Raw genomic sequence first — 14,738 nt, forward strand, 5'->3', positions numbered from 1 at the left:
ACATCACACAAGTTTACCTGTTTGATCATAAAAAGTGACTCAAACTGATTCATGGTTTATTAGAATAGCTGGAGATGAATTGAATAGTTAGTATGTCTGGTCTTTCTACTGACCCGACGCTGGCCCTTTAAATTCAATTTCAATTCAATTCAATTTATTTATAGTATCAAATCATAACAAGAGTTATCTCAAGACACTTTACAGATATAGTAGGTCTAGACCACACTCTATAATTTACAAAGCCCCAACAATTACAGTAATTCCCTCAAGAGCAAGCATTACCAGTGGCTATTGTGACAGTGGCGAGGAGAAACTCCCTTTTAGGAAGAAACAGACCCAGACTCTTGGTAGGCGGTGTCTGACGGGGCCGGTTGGGGGTGTGATGAACAGTGGCGTAATAGTCACATTAATAATGGAACAGTGACTTCAAAAGTAGTCGTTGTAGTTCATGTCATAACAGGGCACATCATATCATACTAAGTAGTGCAGTCTCCAATACCGGATCCTGTTTACTCTATGCGTATGAACATCACAGCAGGGTGTTGTGGGATGTAACGTGGCACTGCAGAGCATGGGTGGATGCGGCGGACGCAGCAGGATGCAGCAGGACGCGGCCGGGCATTGCAGGGAATCGCAGAGCGTAAAAAACATAAAGACTCCGGGGACTAAACTCCCCAGAGCTAGGTTAGTAACAAGCATTTGTGGGACAAGGATGATGGTGCTTGACCATTTAGAGCTTTGTAGGTCAGGAGAAGGATTTTAAATTCAATCCTGGATTTTACAGGAAGCCAATGCAGCGAAGCTAATACAGGAGAAATATGATCTCTTTTCTTAGTTCTAGTGAGAACACGCGCTGCAGCGTTCTGGATCAGCTGGAGAGTCTTAAGGGACTTATTTGAGCAACCTGACAGTAGGGAATTACAATAGTCCAGCCTGGAAGTAACAAATGCATGGACTAGTTTTTCAGCTTTGTTTGGGGACAGGATATTCCTAATTTTGGCAATGTTACGAAGAAGAAAAAAGGCTGTTCTTGAGGTTTGTTTTAGATGGGCGTTAAAGGATATATCCTGATCAAAAATAACCCCTAGATTTCTGACAGTAGTGCTGGAGGCCAGGGCAATACCATCCAGAGTAGCTATATCTTTAGATAATAAGGTTCGGAAGTGTTTAGGGCCCAGCACAATAACTTCAGTTTTGTTAGAGTTTAACATCAGAAAATTGCAGGTCATCCAGGATTTTATATCTTTAATGCATGCTTGAAGTTTAGCTAACTGACTGGTTTCGTCTGGTTTGATTGACAAGTATAATTGGGTGTCATCCGCATAACAGTGAAAGTTAATTGAGTGTTTCCTAATAATATTACCAAGAGGAAGCATATATAAGGAGAATAGAATTGGTCCAAGCACTTAGCCTTGTGGAACTCCATGGCTAACTTTAACGTACTTGGAGGATTTATTTCAGATTTACAGATCAATAGTTACACTTAAATATATAATGTCATCTCATGGAAAGTGCAAATATTAAAGTAGGAAAACATGTCATTGCATACGGTCTCCGTCAGACAGAAACCTGGTGTTGTCGATAATTTAATAATCCATAAATCATTTCTGTTGGTCCCCCTTTACGTCTGTCTGTGGGTCTTACACACACATAAACAGTGACGAGGCCATTTCCTGACGTTGTCAGCCACAACATTAAAGATAAAATCCTGCATTTATTCATGTTTGGGTTGCAAATAATATACAATATATAATCACCAAACAATCTGTTATGTCAGATTTAGTTTTAGTGTCCAGAGAGATTCTATATTTCTATGAATAGAGCCTGTATGTTAGAGCTCTTAGAGTACAAGTTCAGACTTTAGAACTGCATTATCTGTGCTGTGTTCAGGGACATGTTCAGAGTGTCAGAGCACCCCCCGGTGTCTTTGCTGCGTTCACTGACATTTTCAGAGTGACAGAGCGCCCCAGGGTGTCTGTGCTGCGTTCAGGGACATATTCAGAGTGTCAGAGCGCCCTGCCGCTGTCTTTGCTGCGTTCAGGGACATGTTCAGAGTGTCAGAGCGGCGCCCGATCTCTTTGCTGCGTTCACTGACATTTTCAGAGTGTCAGAGCACCCCCGGCTGACTAACAGGCTAAGGGGCTTACTGACAAGTCTGCGGCTCTGTCAGAGGGCGGGGTTCTGCCGGGGGGGTGGGGGGAGGGGTGTCAGAGGGGGCTCAGAGGACGGAGGTCTGTTTGATGCTGTGGAAGGAGACTCTGCTCGCTGAGGTTGGCAGCGATGAGGCACGCACCGCCCGGCTGCGTAGGGAGTGACGGTCCTGCCAACGAATCCAACGCTTCCTGACTGCAGAGCGCACCTGAGGACAGACAGACAGGTTAGAGAGAGACAGACAGACAGACAGACGGACAGACAGACAGACAGGTTAGAGAGAGACAGGTCAAACAAACGTACATAGTTTAGTAAAAAGTATATTTGTGGAACACAACGAGGCAGCTTACAGCATATTTCAGCAACAAGACAATTCAAAGTGCTTTAAAAGAGAATAGAAAACAGCTCAATTAGAATCAAAGTTACAGAGCAGTGTGAGAAAAGTCTTCAGCCTTGATTTAAACAAGGGTTTGTTGCAGTGGCCCTGCAGTTTGTTTAAGATATGTGGACCATAATAACTGAACACTGCTTCTCCACAATCTGTGGCAGACGTCCTGAGCGTCTGGAGGGTTCAGAATGTCACAGCACATCAGAAATAATCCGAAAATAATAATAATCAGGAAAAAAACAGAAAGCTCAGCAGAAGAATAAATTACCTCGCTGTTGAGAAAACAGTAGAAGATGGAGACAAAGAAACCCTGCAGAGACAGACGGAGGGACAGTGTTAGCTGCTAACATGCTAATGTCAAAGAAACCCTGCAGAGACAGACGGAGGGACAGTGTTAGCTGCTAACATGCTAATGTCAAAGAAACCCTGCAGAGACAGACGGAGGGACAGTGTTAGCTGCTAACATGCTAATTATGGCAGCTCAGGCTACATCTACACTGCTACATTTTTGTTAGAAATGGAATATCTTCTGCTATGTTTCCCCCTCTCATTGCTCCTGCTCTGGTGTTTCCCCCCTCTCATTCCCCCTGCTCTGACCCGCTGCCTCCTGTTTACATCCAGTATACCAGAAGGTTGATCAGATATGAGGTTTGGGCATGTTAGTTTAAACATAGCGGTGGATATGGAGTCTTAGCTTAGTACAAAGACTTAGCGTAGCCTGAGTTGAGAGTTGTCTGTGTTTGTAAGAAGACAGCAGATGGACCTGGAAGGACTCAAGGATGGAGTTGAAGTAGATGAAGACGATCTGAGCAAGCTCGTCTTCTCCTCCAGGATTCACAAAGAATAACATGTAGGTGATCCCTAACAGGGGCAGCAGCACCAGGGTCGCCTTCACCGCCTTCCTGCAGGAACACAGAAACACAGAGGAAGATATCCTGTGTGTCTCCTACCTGTCCCGTGTGTCTCCCACCTGTCCCGTGTGTCTCCTACCTGTCCTGTGTGTTTCCCACCTGTCCCGTGTCCCATGTGTGTCCTGTGTGTCTTGCGTGTCCCGTGTATAATGTGTGTCACGTGTGTCTCCTACCTGTCCCGTGTGTCTTGTGTGTCCCATGTGTAATGTATGTCTTGTGTGTCTCCTACCTATCCAACCTGTCCCGTGTGTGTTCCGTGTGTTTCTTACCTGTCCCATGTGTGCCGTGTCTCTCGTGTGTCTTGTGTTTCCCTTGTGTTACCCGTCCTGTGTGTGTCCCGTGTGTGTCCTGTGTGTGTCTTACCCGTCCCGTGTGTGTCCCATGTCCTACCTGTACTGGATGGTCTCTGAGGTTGTGGACGCTCTTAGTTTGGTCATTAGGATCCGAACGATGTTGAACAGGAAGACAAAGTTGATCTGCCGAGAACACATGGAGGAGAGTAACAGTAGTTGGGTTGTGTTGAAATAGTTCCCTATTTAGTGTGTTGGCCATTTTGTAGCTGTGTTTGAATTCTCAGCAGTCAATTTCATTCACTAAATAGTCCATCGGCTGATGGGACACTCTTCTCCCACAATGCAATGCACACTGGACATGGAGTAACTGCTCACAGCTGGAAAACTCTATAGCTGGAATAAAATCTTTCCATCTCAACAGCTCTATTTAAGGCTTTGACCTGTTCCCACTCAGCGTTTAAGGTGGACTGGATGTGACCATGTGAGATAGATAGTTTTTAAGGTTCAAACCCTAAATATATTCGCCTTTGACTTTCTTTAATAGTTGACTTTTTCTCCAAGAAAAACCTTACTTTAGTATATAAAGTAAACTATTGATAGTTGTCTGAACTTCTGCATTTTTTCGTGAAAATTTTGACATTTAGTCAGAAGATACTTTTTCCTAAATCATTGTGTCGTTTTCCTCGTACCAGCAGGACGAGGATCATAGGGCCTTGGTAGATGTAGTCAGTGTAAACTCCCGCCTTCTTTCCAAACCAGCACCTGTCAATCAAAATACAACCACCAATCAGATCCCCTCAATCAATTGTATAGCACTTTTCATATAAAAGTCATGTAACACAAAGTACTTCACATTATAAAAACAGACACAATAATGTAAGATAACCCCCCTGCACACACACTCAGAGAGAAACCCAGAGAAGTTCCATCTAACATAGTCTACATCCACAACGTTCCACTTCAGGGATTGTTCTGGTGCCCCCGGATGTCCGTCCCCTTCCTCTGTCTCTGTGTGTTGGCGTTCTAACCTCCGGTGGATTTGTGAGGACTATGGTTAACTGCTCCTCAGATCTCTGCAGGGTAAATCCAAACAGCTAGCTAGACTATCTGTCCAATCTGAGTTTTCTGTTGCACGACTAAAACTACTTTTGAACGTACACATGTTCCACCAAAACAAGTTCCTTCCTGAGACCATTTAGCAGAGGCACCGTGGCTCCATCCGGAGCTTAGCACCGCCCAAGATGATTGTGATTGGTTTAAAGCAGCGGTTCTCAAAGTGTGGGGTGCGCCCCACTGGTGGGGAATAGAGACGTGACAGGTGGGGCGCAACAAACGGGTGGACATTTTTCTTTTTATGCCTTTATATCTTTATCCAGACATCCCAACTGTCCCGGAAGTTCTGGGAGTCTCCCGCATATTGATAGCGGCTCCTTGACGCCCGCAAATGAGATCCAATCTCCCGGAATCTGGAGCAAGACCGCGCACTAGACTAGAGAGTGACTGCGTGTGTGTGTGTGTGTGTGTGTGTACGTGCATTTTTATAACCTGGTGGGGTCCAAGACCTGAAATATGACTCACGCCATGGGGACCGGTTTTCCGACCAAAACTCGGTCCCCACAGGCACAAGCATTGGAATCAATAGAAAACAGCCTGCTGATATGCCTGGTGCAATTTTCTTGAAAAAAAAAATGGTCCCCATGAGTTCATTTTTCCGGCTTTGTGTGTGCACCTAGTGGTCAGAGATGGTATTGCGGTTGGTGAATTTGCACTGGTGGGGTAATTTTCCTGACAAAAGTGTGTAAGTGTGTATAAGTGTGTATATCATAATAAGCTTAAAATGTTGCATATATCTTTGGTCTACGCACTTTAATGTGATCAGACATTTATATTTTAAATTAGTTTTCCCATTTAATCATTAAACTTCCTTTCAAAGTGGTTTTATTCTTTGAAAGAAATGCATGATAACTTTTTTGTTGGCCTAAATTAGACAAAACTATAACTATAAGCATATAAATTAATAACTAAAGATAAACAATAATTTGTAAATAATAGGGATATAGTATATATATATTTCTTATAATGTTTTATTTTTTTTATTAATTGGTACACTACTACCACTATTAAAACCATTTTAACATATTAGATACTTGGACACCAGTAAAGTCCAGGGGTTTATATTTTAATTAAAATGAGCCAATGTATCATTGAGGTCAACAGGTGCCATATGCACATTTAAAAATAAGTTTGTTATATACTACTTTCAATTATGACCTGTTTTCCTTTACATACATAGACATTTCCAGCATAAATTGGTGCATACATTTTTGCAAATTCTATTTTCTTTTATTATTAAATACTCGTTATTTGTTATTGATTAGACTGACTTTTGTTTTTATGGTCAAGCAAACTAAGTGATTTGGTCATCTCAAAGAGGGGATCAGTCACAATTGTATCAACCAAAAGAAATAAATACATTTTGTGCTGTATAGACTAATGTGGATATTATACATTTTTGTTATTTATAGCGTTAGGTAGGCGGTAGGCCTACAAAACCTCTTAGCCCCAGAGTCTAATGGCAGGTTAAGGTGGGACTGCAGGCTATGGCTGCCCACTGCTCCTAAGTAGTTAGAATGGGTTAAATGCCAGAGCTTATATTTCTTGAATGTGTACATGTACTTAGCAAATAAAATAAATATTATTACATGAGATATTGTGTATACATCATCAAAATACACTAATTATGTCATGTTAAATATCTCAAGACAATATTTCAATCCAAACCTCAAGCAAGTGAATGACACAAACATAGCAAGCCATCATATAATTCTTACTAGTCCAACAGCAAGATGCCCAGTCTGTCAGCAGACTTATTTCGAGAAGCTCTCACCAATGACAACAATGGTCACTCTCCTTTTCTCTTCTTAGCTTTCTCAGTGTCTTCTTTTCAATCTCCTAGTCTCTGGCATGATGTATGTAGAGGCTTCTTATCCCAGTTCTGTTGCCCGCTCGCACGGCTCTGGTTCTGGCATGACACAGGTGCTGCTCTCCACCAGCATTTATTTCCCCCAATGCCCCGGCCTTAAAAACCTGCTTCCAGCGGTCTAAAACTCCTGTTCTAATGGGGTAAACACCAACATTCCCCTGGTGCTTCAAGCTCAGAGTCCTGGCAGCATGGCTAACTGAGCTAACTGAGTTTAGGGTTACTTTAGCAACGAGTAAAGCTTTCTGTACATTTAAACTCCGTAAATCAGAGTCGAGGCAGAGCAGCCGAAAGACATTAGAGGGAAAACCACTTTCACTAAAATCAGTCAATTCAGTTGCAGACATGACCTGGCAGTTCGTACCTGCTCACCAAAGCTACATAATGTGAGAAAAGGTGATCAGGCCCACTGTGGAAATGACAAAGGCCCAGTTTTCCTATTACAAGTCAGAGTAACATCAAACTTATTCTAAAGCTGTTACTTTAAGGTAAAAAAATTATAATATGTTGCTTTTAGACATCTTTAAATTCAACAGACATAATACCTTTGTTTATACCATAATGTACCAATACTGACAGATTGAACTGACTGAAAAAGCAATTTCTGAGGCTGCTAAGTTAGTCTATACAAACTCAGGTTGCAGTTAATAGTGCTCTGTTAGCCTATATAAGTTCAGACTACAGTACGCAGTGCTCTGTTAGCCTATATAAGTTCAGGCTGCAGTTAGCAGTGATCTGTTAGCCTATATAAGTTCAGGCTGCAGTTAGCAGTGCTCTGTTAGCCTATACAAACTGAGGCTGCAGTTAGCTGTACTCTGTTAGCCTATATAAGTTGAGGCTGCAGTTAGCTGTGCTCTGTTAGCCTATATGAACAAGATGAACCAAAACAAAAGGAAGACACAACAAAGTGCGGCAGTGATCCACTACAGCCCCCACCTGAGCAAAGATTTGACCATAGGAGACCAAAGAGCGGAGATGAGAAATCTCAACCCCCCATCTCACCCGTCCAACACTCCTCAAACCCCTTGGACAACCACGACAGCTTTGAGGACCTCTTTAAGGATACATCGCTCTCCCCTCTTTCCCCCATCCCCATGTTGGAGTTCACTGACCAGATGAAGCAGCTGGTAAATGCTGGAACCAAGTATGCCCCCCTTCCTTCTCCCATCGTAAAACGCCAGGCACCTCTGCCACCTCAAGGACGGCAATTAACTCCTTCTCCCCAAACTGATAAGGATGCTTGTGTGCAAAGTGTAGCAAGCATTAACTGATATGGGCCGGGTCCAGGTTGTATGCCTAGTAACACTCATGACTCTTTCCAAGACAAGCCTGGGCCCTGCGTATTAGATTCTTCCACAATTTATGTTGTGATATGTAATCGAAAAAGAATGGCGAATAAGCACGTAACTGCAAACTTTGCAAACTTAGCATCCATTCCTCGTCAGCCACAGTCTGTCCCAAAAAATGAAAACACACTAACACTAGCACTTCTAAACGTTAGGTCTTTGGTGGGAAAATCATTTTTAATCAATGATTTTATTATTAAGCACAAATTTGATTTTATGTTTTTAACTGAAACCTGGTTGGACCATAATAACAGTGCTGCTGTTCTCATTGAGTCAGCCCCCCCTAACTTCAGTTTTATGAGTGAGAATAGAGTGAATAAGAAAGGAGGTGGAGTCGCCATTTTGTTTAATGACTCATTCCAATGTACGCAATTATCTTACGGACATTTTGCTTCTTTTGAATATGTGGCTCTTCAGCTAAGATCCTCCCCTCAAGCTCTACTTCTAAATATCTACAGGCCACCTAAATACTGTACAAACTTCTTTGACGACTTTACTGAACTGCTGTCTATAATCCGATATCAAACCTTCCATTTTTAAGTAAAATCATAGAAAAAGCGTTTTTTCAACAACTCAACCTTTTCTTATCGCTAAACAAGAGTTTTGATGCCTTCCAGTCAGGTTTTCGACCACACCACAGCACTGAGACGGATCTTGTTTAAGTCTTTAATGACATCCACTTTGTAGTGGAATGGCTTCGAATGACGGTCGAAAACACTTGTCTTTTACTGTGAACATTTATTGTTCACTATGCTGCAGTTTTACAAACAAGAAAGAAAGCTTAGGCCTGTCGGACACGTTTTGCATCTAGCATCTCACTTTCAACTGAAAACTAGCAAGAGTACACAACAAACAACTTCCGTGTAGGTTACTTCAAAATAAAAGCACTTCCTGTGACAGTCTGCAGTGAAACTAAATTACTGTTAAACAAATAAGGTTGTGTACCTTTTCACATATCAGCTGTATCAATCAAGTACTGTAAATGTAAACAGTGAGTTTCAATCACACTACAATTTACCACTTCCTTTAGACTGTTCTAAAATAATAAACATGAATTTCTTATTCAAGTGCTTCAAACAAACATTTCACAACATCCTCCCGCCCGATGAACTGTTGTTCATCACTATTCAGCCTATCATCTAATTAATCTCCAAAGGATAAATCAACTGAACAGGTCTCTTTAACAAACTTCCTGTAGAAGTACGAACAGTGCAAGAATGAACAAGTCCATCTCTTCCTGGAAATAGCTCTGTTCTCCTGCCCATTTTCCAGGTCTGCCTGGGAGTGTTATCCTCTCCAATCAAAATGACATCTCCCACCTTTAGCACAGTGGGTGTGGGTATGTCACATTTGTGAGCTGATTTCAAGTCCAGCAAGTAGTCCTTTCGCCAGCTGTTCCAAAAACTGGTTATTAGTTTCTGTCGGTATCTCCATCTCCTACACATGCCCTCTCGACTCACGTTGGTTGCTTGAGATGGAGGAAGCATAGTCTTTGGTGGTAAGGAAGTCAGTCTTTTCCCAACCAGAAAATGAGAAGGTGTGAGTGGCTGGGGCTCTGATGCATCACTGTCCACATAAGAGAGAGGCCTGGAGTTCAGCACAGCCTCCACCTCTGCAAGCATGGTTGTCAGTTCCTCAAAGTTTAGTGAAGCCCTCCCCAGGACCCTCTTTAGACATGTTTTTACAGATCTTACAAGCCTCTCCCAGAAGCCGCCCCACCAAGCAGCTCGCTCGGCAATATACTTCCACGTGATCCCTTTGTCAGTAAACAGCTCGGTAAGCTCTGATTCCTTAAATGACCTCCATAGTTGTTTCAGGTCTTCTTCTGCTCTCTTGAATCTCTTAGCATTGTCTGAGTAAATAACTTTACACAGTCCTCGTCTTGCAATAAACCTCTTTAAAGCTAAGAGAAAACTTTCAGTAGTCTGATCTGAAACTAACTCTAGATGCACTGCTCTAGTCACAGCACAAGTAAAAAGTGCAATGTATGCCTTCTTAGGCTGACCACTCGATCTGACATACAAGGGTCCTGCAAAATCTACCCCAGTAACCTCAAATGGTGGGGACTCTGTGACTCCATCTCTGGGTAACGGAGCAGTAACTTGCTGGGCTGGTCTCGCTTTTAGTTTCCTGCAAATGTTACAATGTAATACCACCCGCTTGACTAGCTGTCTACCCCTTAAAACCCAGAATCTCTCCCTCATTTGCACTAGAGTATCTCTGACACCAGAATGCATCACTCTCTCATGACAGGACTGAACTGTTAACTCAGAGTATCTGTGCTTTGTAGGCAGTATCCATGGGTGTTGTTCCCTGTAACTAATATCAGAGTGCTGCAACCTGCCTCCTACACAAATGAGACCATTCTCATCTAAAAATGGTTTCAGGTCTTTGATTTTTGAATCTCTTCTGAGGTTTTGTCCCTCTTTTAGCTGACAAATTTCCTGGCTAAAACTATGCCCCTGTGTCACCTTCACCCAATAAACTTCTGCTGCAGTAAGCTCCTCAGAAGTGAGTTCTCCCTGAATCTTTGGACCAGGACGTGCATTAGCTAAGAACCTTTTCACCCGTGCAGTTATTCTTAACACTGTTTTTAACCTGCTGTACTTCTCTAGGTCTAATAGTGGCTCAGCGTGTTCGGTGCTGGTAAGCTGCACTACAGCCTGAAACTTAGACCTAAGCTCAGTGTTAACTTCGTCTATACCACATTCATCATCGCTGTTCTTTGCTTCATCAGTTGAGGACAATGAAGTGGGTCCCTTCCACCACAGGTGGTCTTGGATGAGGTTCTCAAAACTCTGGCCTCTTGTGGGTAAGTCAGCAGGATTAGTTTTGGCACTGCAGTTGGACCAAAGTTCTGGGTTAGTGAGACCTTGTATTTCAGTCACTCTGTTTGCCACAAATGGCTTCCATCTATGTGCTGTGCTACGTATCCAATGAAACAATCATGGAATCGGTCCACATGTTAAGCTGATTTCTTTTCATGTTCAGTGGCTTGAGAAGGTTATTCCCTAATCTTGCTCCAATCACTGCACCCATGAGCTCCAAACGTGGCAAGGTCAATTTCTTTAGTGGGGCCACCTTTGACTTCGATGCCACAAAGCTGGTGACAACTTCTCCTTCCTTGTTCTCTCCTTGCAGATAGGCAACTGCACTGTATGCCTTTTCACTGGCATCACAGTAGACATGCAACTTGGATGTCTGTGCGTTTGGCTGTGTTTCAACCTGGTACCATCTTGGAATTGCAACCAAGTGGAGCTGCGGCAGCTCTGCACACAACTGATCCCATTTTTCAGCCAGGTCTGGGGGTAACTGCTCATCCCAACCGATTCCCCTTTCCCATAGTTCTTGAAAGAGGCATTTTACCCGTATGGTAAATGGGGTGAGAAACCCGATGGGGTCAAAGATGCGAGCTGATGTCTGTAATACACTTCTCTTTGTGTTTTCCTTGCTCTTTAAGATGTCTAGCAGTCCCTTCAGATCAAACACAAAGTCATCATTTTCTGATCTCCAGACCAATCCTAACACCTTCAGCACATTTCCACAAGTGCCGGTTTCTGGTGTGTGCTCCACGCCACTTTCTGTCCACTTAGCCCTCAGTTCTGGTGAATTTGTTACCCATTTGCACAAATCCATGCTGGCATGGGACAGAATCTCATTTGCTGTTCTGGTGAGTGAAAAGGCTTTATCCACACTGTCTGAGCTGGAGATGAAACCATCTACATAGAGAGACTCATTTAGTGCCTTCACTGCTGTAGGTTGCTCAGCTTCATACTGCTTGATATGTTTTCTTATGGTTGCAGCTAGCAGAAATGGGCTGGGTGACACACCAAATACCACTCTATTCATCCTCATGATGCGCAGCTCATCTTTACAGTCACTGGTTGGAGGTCCATGCAGCCACAAGAACCTCACAGCATCTTTATCCCTTTCTGTTAGAGATATCTGCAAAAATGCCTTAGTAATGTCTGCAGTAAAGGCTATTTGGTGGAGCCTAAACTTGATTAACACGTCTAACAGATTTGGGTTAAGGTTCGGCCCAGTCAGCAAACAGTCATTTAATGAGGGGGAACCCTCCTTGTGTGACGATGCATCAAAAACTACTCTTAGTTTAGTTGTTACCTTGTCTTCTCTTAGAACAGCATGGTGTGGCATGTAGTATGTTACAGTCTCAGGTTGCTCTGCTGCTGAAGAGTTGTCTGGGACATCCTCACAGATGCCCTGCTGCAGATAATCCTGTAGGACATCATCGTACCTTGTGTACAGGGTTGCATCTGTTCTTAGTTTCTTCTTGAGGCCTTCAAACCACCTCTTCGCCACTGTGAAGTTATCTGGGAGATCTGGTTTGTCTGGGGGGGGGGGGGGGACAAAAAAATTTAAAGGGCCTTTTTTTTATGTTAAAGCATGTTCAAAGCTCTGAAGAACTTCTGTTTCTTCTGGGTTCAGGGTTTTTTCACTGACGATGCCCAGTGACTCCACCTCCCAAAAGGCATGTAGTTGTTTTGAGATCCGAGCATCCTCCTGCAGGCTGATGTGCATACAAGTGGTGTCGGTCACACTGGATGTTGATACTGGTCCTTGCAAAGCCCATCCAAAGGTGCTTTCCATGGCCACTAGTGACTCGGTTATCCTCTGGACCTTGCCTGTCACTACCTTCCAGTAACAGTCTGCTCCTATTAACACTGCCATTTCTGGATCATTCGTGCCTTCTTGTGGAAAATCAGCAAGTCTTAGACCCCTTTTCTTTAATTCCCTTTGGATGGGTTCACCAGGCACTTTTATCACAGCACTGCACACTTGAGGAGTCTCCACCGCTTCAATGTCAATTCTTTGCTGTGTATTCCACACATTTTCCAGAGGCACCTTTACAATGTTGCGCTGTGCTGTTACAGGAGTAGTGGAGCCGAAGGTGTGAAGGCGTAGTGGGCGACGGTGTGAAGCGTGGTAGTCCTAAGGCTTTGACCACTGCCTCATGAATGAAGCTTCTCTGGCTACCTCAACCACATGGCTATCATTTTTTCTCCTCCTGGGCCCTCTGTCCATACCTTGTGCCGTTTGAACGGCCTTGAGCAATTCGGACGCTTGCCTTTTGTTTCACTGTGCTAGACACAGATGATACAATAGCATCGGTACTGCCATGGTCTGCATCTGTCTTCATTTCACTTTGCTCACAGAGTGACAGGCACACAAGGCACCTTTAACTCTGCAGAATTTTGCTATGTGTTTTGGGCCTAGGCACAATATAACATCTTCCCAACCTTTTCAGTTTCTCTTTGCGTGCAGGCACAGACTCTTCTGGACAGTGTTCTGGTTTATGGTTATCACTGTCACAGTATATACATTTCTGAGGAGCATTACTGGCAGTGTGCAGTGCAGTGGCTGAGGGCACTCTCCATTTTTTGTGTTTGTTCTCACTGAAAGAGTTGGGTTTAGCACTCAATCTGTTATCTGGTGGAATGTCCCTTTGTGCGTTACCTGGTCGTGAAAGCTGAAGTGCTCTCTCTCTGCTTTGGACCTCGGTTTGCAGGAATTTGATGAGCTCAAGAACTTTCCATTCATCATTGAGGTCTGACTTGCGTGTGTAAGCCAGCGCTATGTCTTCCGGTATGAGCTGCAGGAGCACTGGGCATAGCAGGCATCCATATGCATCACTGTATATCCCTAAGGATTCTAGACTGCGAATCTGTATTTCACATTCATCATAAAGATGTCTCAAAGCTGCGACGTCTGCTGATGTTTTTACAGGAGTTAGGCTCAGCAGCTTGGACATATGTGCGCTGATTACAATGTCTTTTCTTCCAAAACGGTTCTGAAGCAATTCTACTGCTGCATCATAATTGCTATCAGTCATGGTAAATCCCGCCACAGCTCTGGCTGCTGCCCCAGTCAGATACGACTTCAGGTAGGTGAACTTCTCTCTTTTACACAGAGCATCGTTGTTGTGAATAGCAGTTTCATACTGAGACCAGAATTCTTGCCACTGGCTTATTTCTCCACTGTATTTCTCTATCACCAACTTGGGCAATTTAACATCCATCCATCCATCCATCTTCGTCCGCTTATCCGGTGTCGGGTCGCGGGGGGAGCAGCTCCAGCAGGGGACCCCAAACTTCCCTTTCCCGAGCAACATTAACCAGCTCCGACTGGGGGATCCCGAGGCGTTCCCAGGCCAGGTTGGAGATATAATCCCTCCACCTAGTCCTGGGTCTTCCCCGAGGCCTCCTCCCAGCTGGACGTGCCTGGAACACCTCCCTAGGGGAGGCCCCAGGGGCATCCTCACCAGATGCCCGAACCACCTCAACTGGCTCCTTTCGCGCGCAAAGGGAGCAGCGCTCTACTCCGAGCTCCTCACGGATGACTGAGCTTCTCACCCTATCTCTAAGGGAGACGCCAGCCACCCTCCTGAGGAAACCCATTTCGGCCGCTTGCACCCTGGATCTCGTTCTTTCGGTCATGACCCAGCCTTCATGACCATAGGTGAGGGTAGGAACGAAAACTGACCGGTAGATCGAGAGCTTTGCCTTCTGGCTCAGCTCTCTTTTCGTCACAACGAAATTTAACAGTCTGTGCATTAAGAGATCTGACTGAAATTGCACTTGCATCGCTTACCCGCGGGTTCTCTGACTCGGCTTTCTGAATCAGTCTTTTTGTGCGAGTCTTCCATGTGAG

General features: G+C 44.0%; 1 pseudogene; it reads right to left on the minus strand.

The window, feature by feature from the left end:
- Window positions 1-2,218: 2,218 nt before the first annotated feature.
- LOC120575410 overlaps window positions 2,219-14,738 on the minus strand; it is a 76,866-nt pseudogene continuing 64,346 nt past the window's right edge.

This window comes from Perca fluviatilis, chromosome 15 (assembly GCF_010015445.1).
Source record: "Perca fluviatilis chromosome 15, GENO_Pfluv_1.0, whole genome shotgun sequence".
Classification (NCBI taxonomy): Eukaryota; Metazoa; Chordata; class Actinopteri; order Perciformes; family Percidae; genus Perca; species Perca fluviatilis.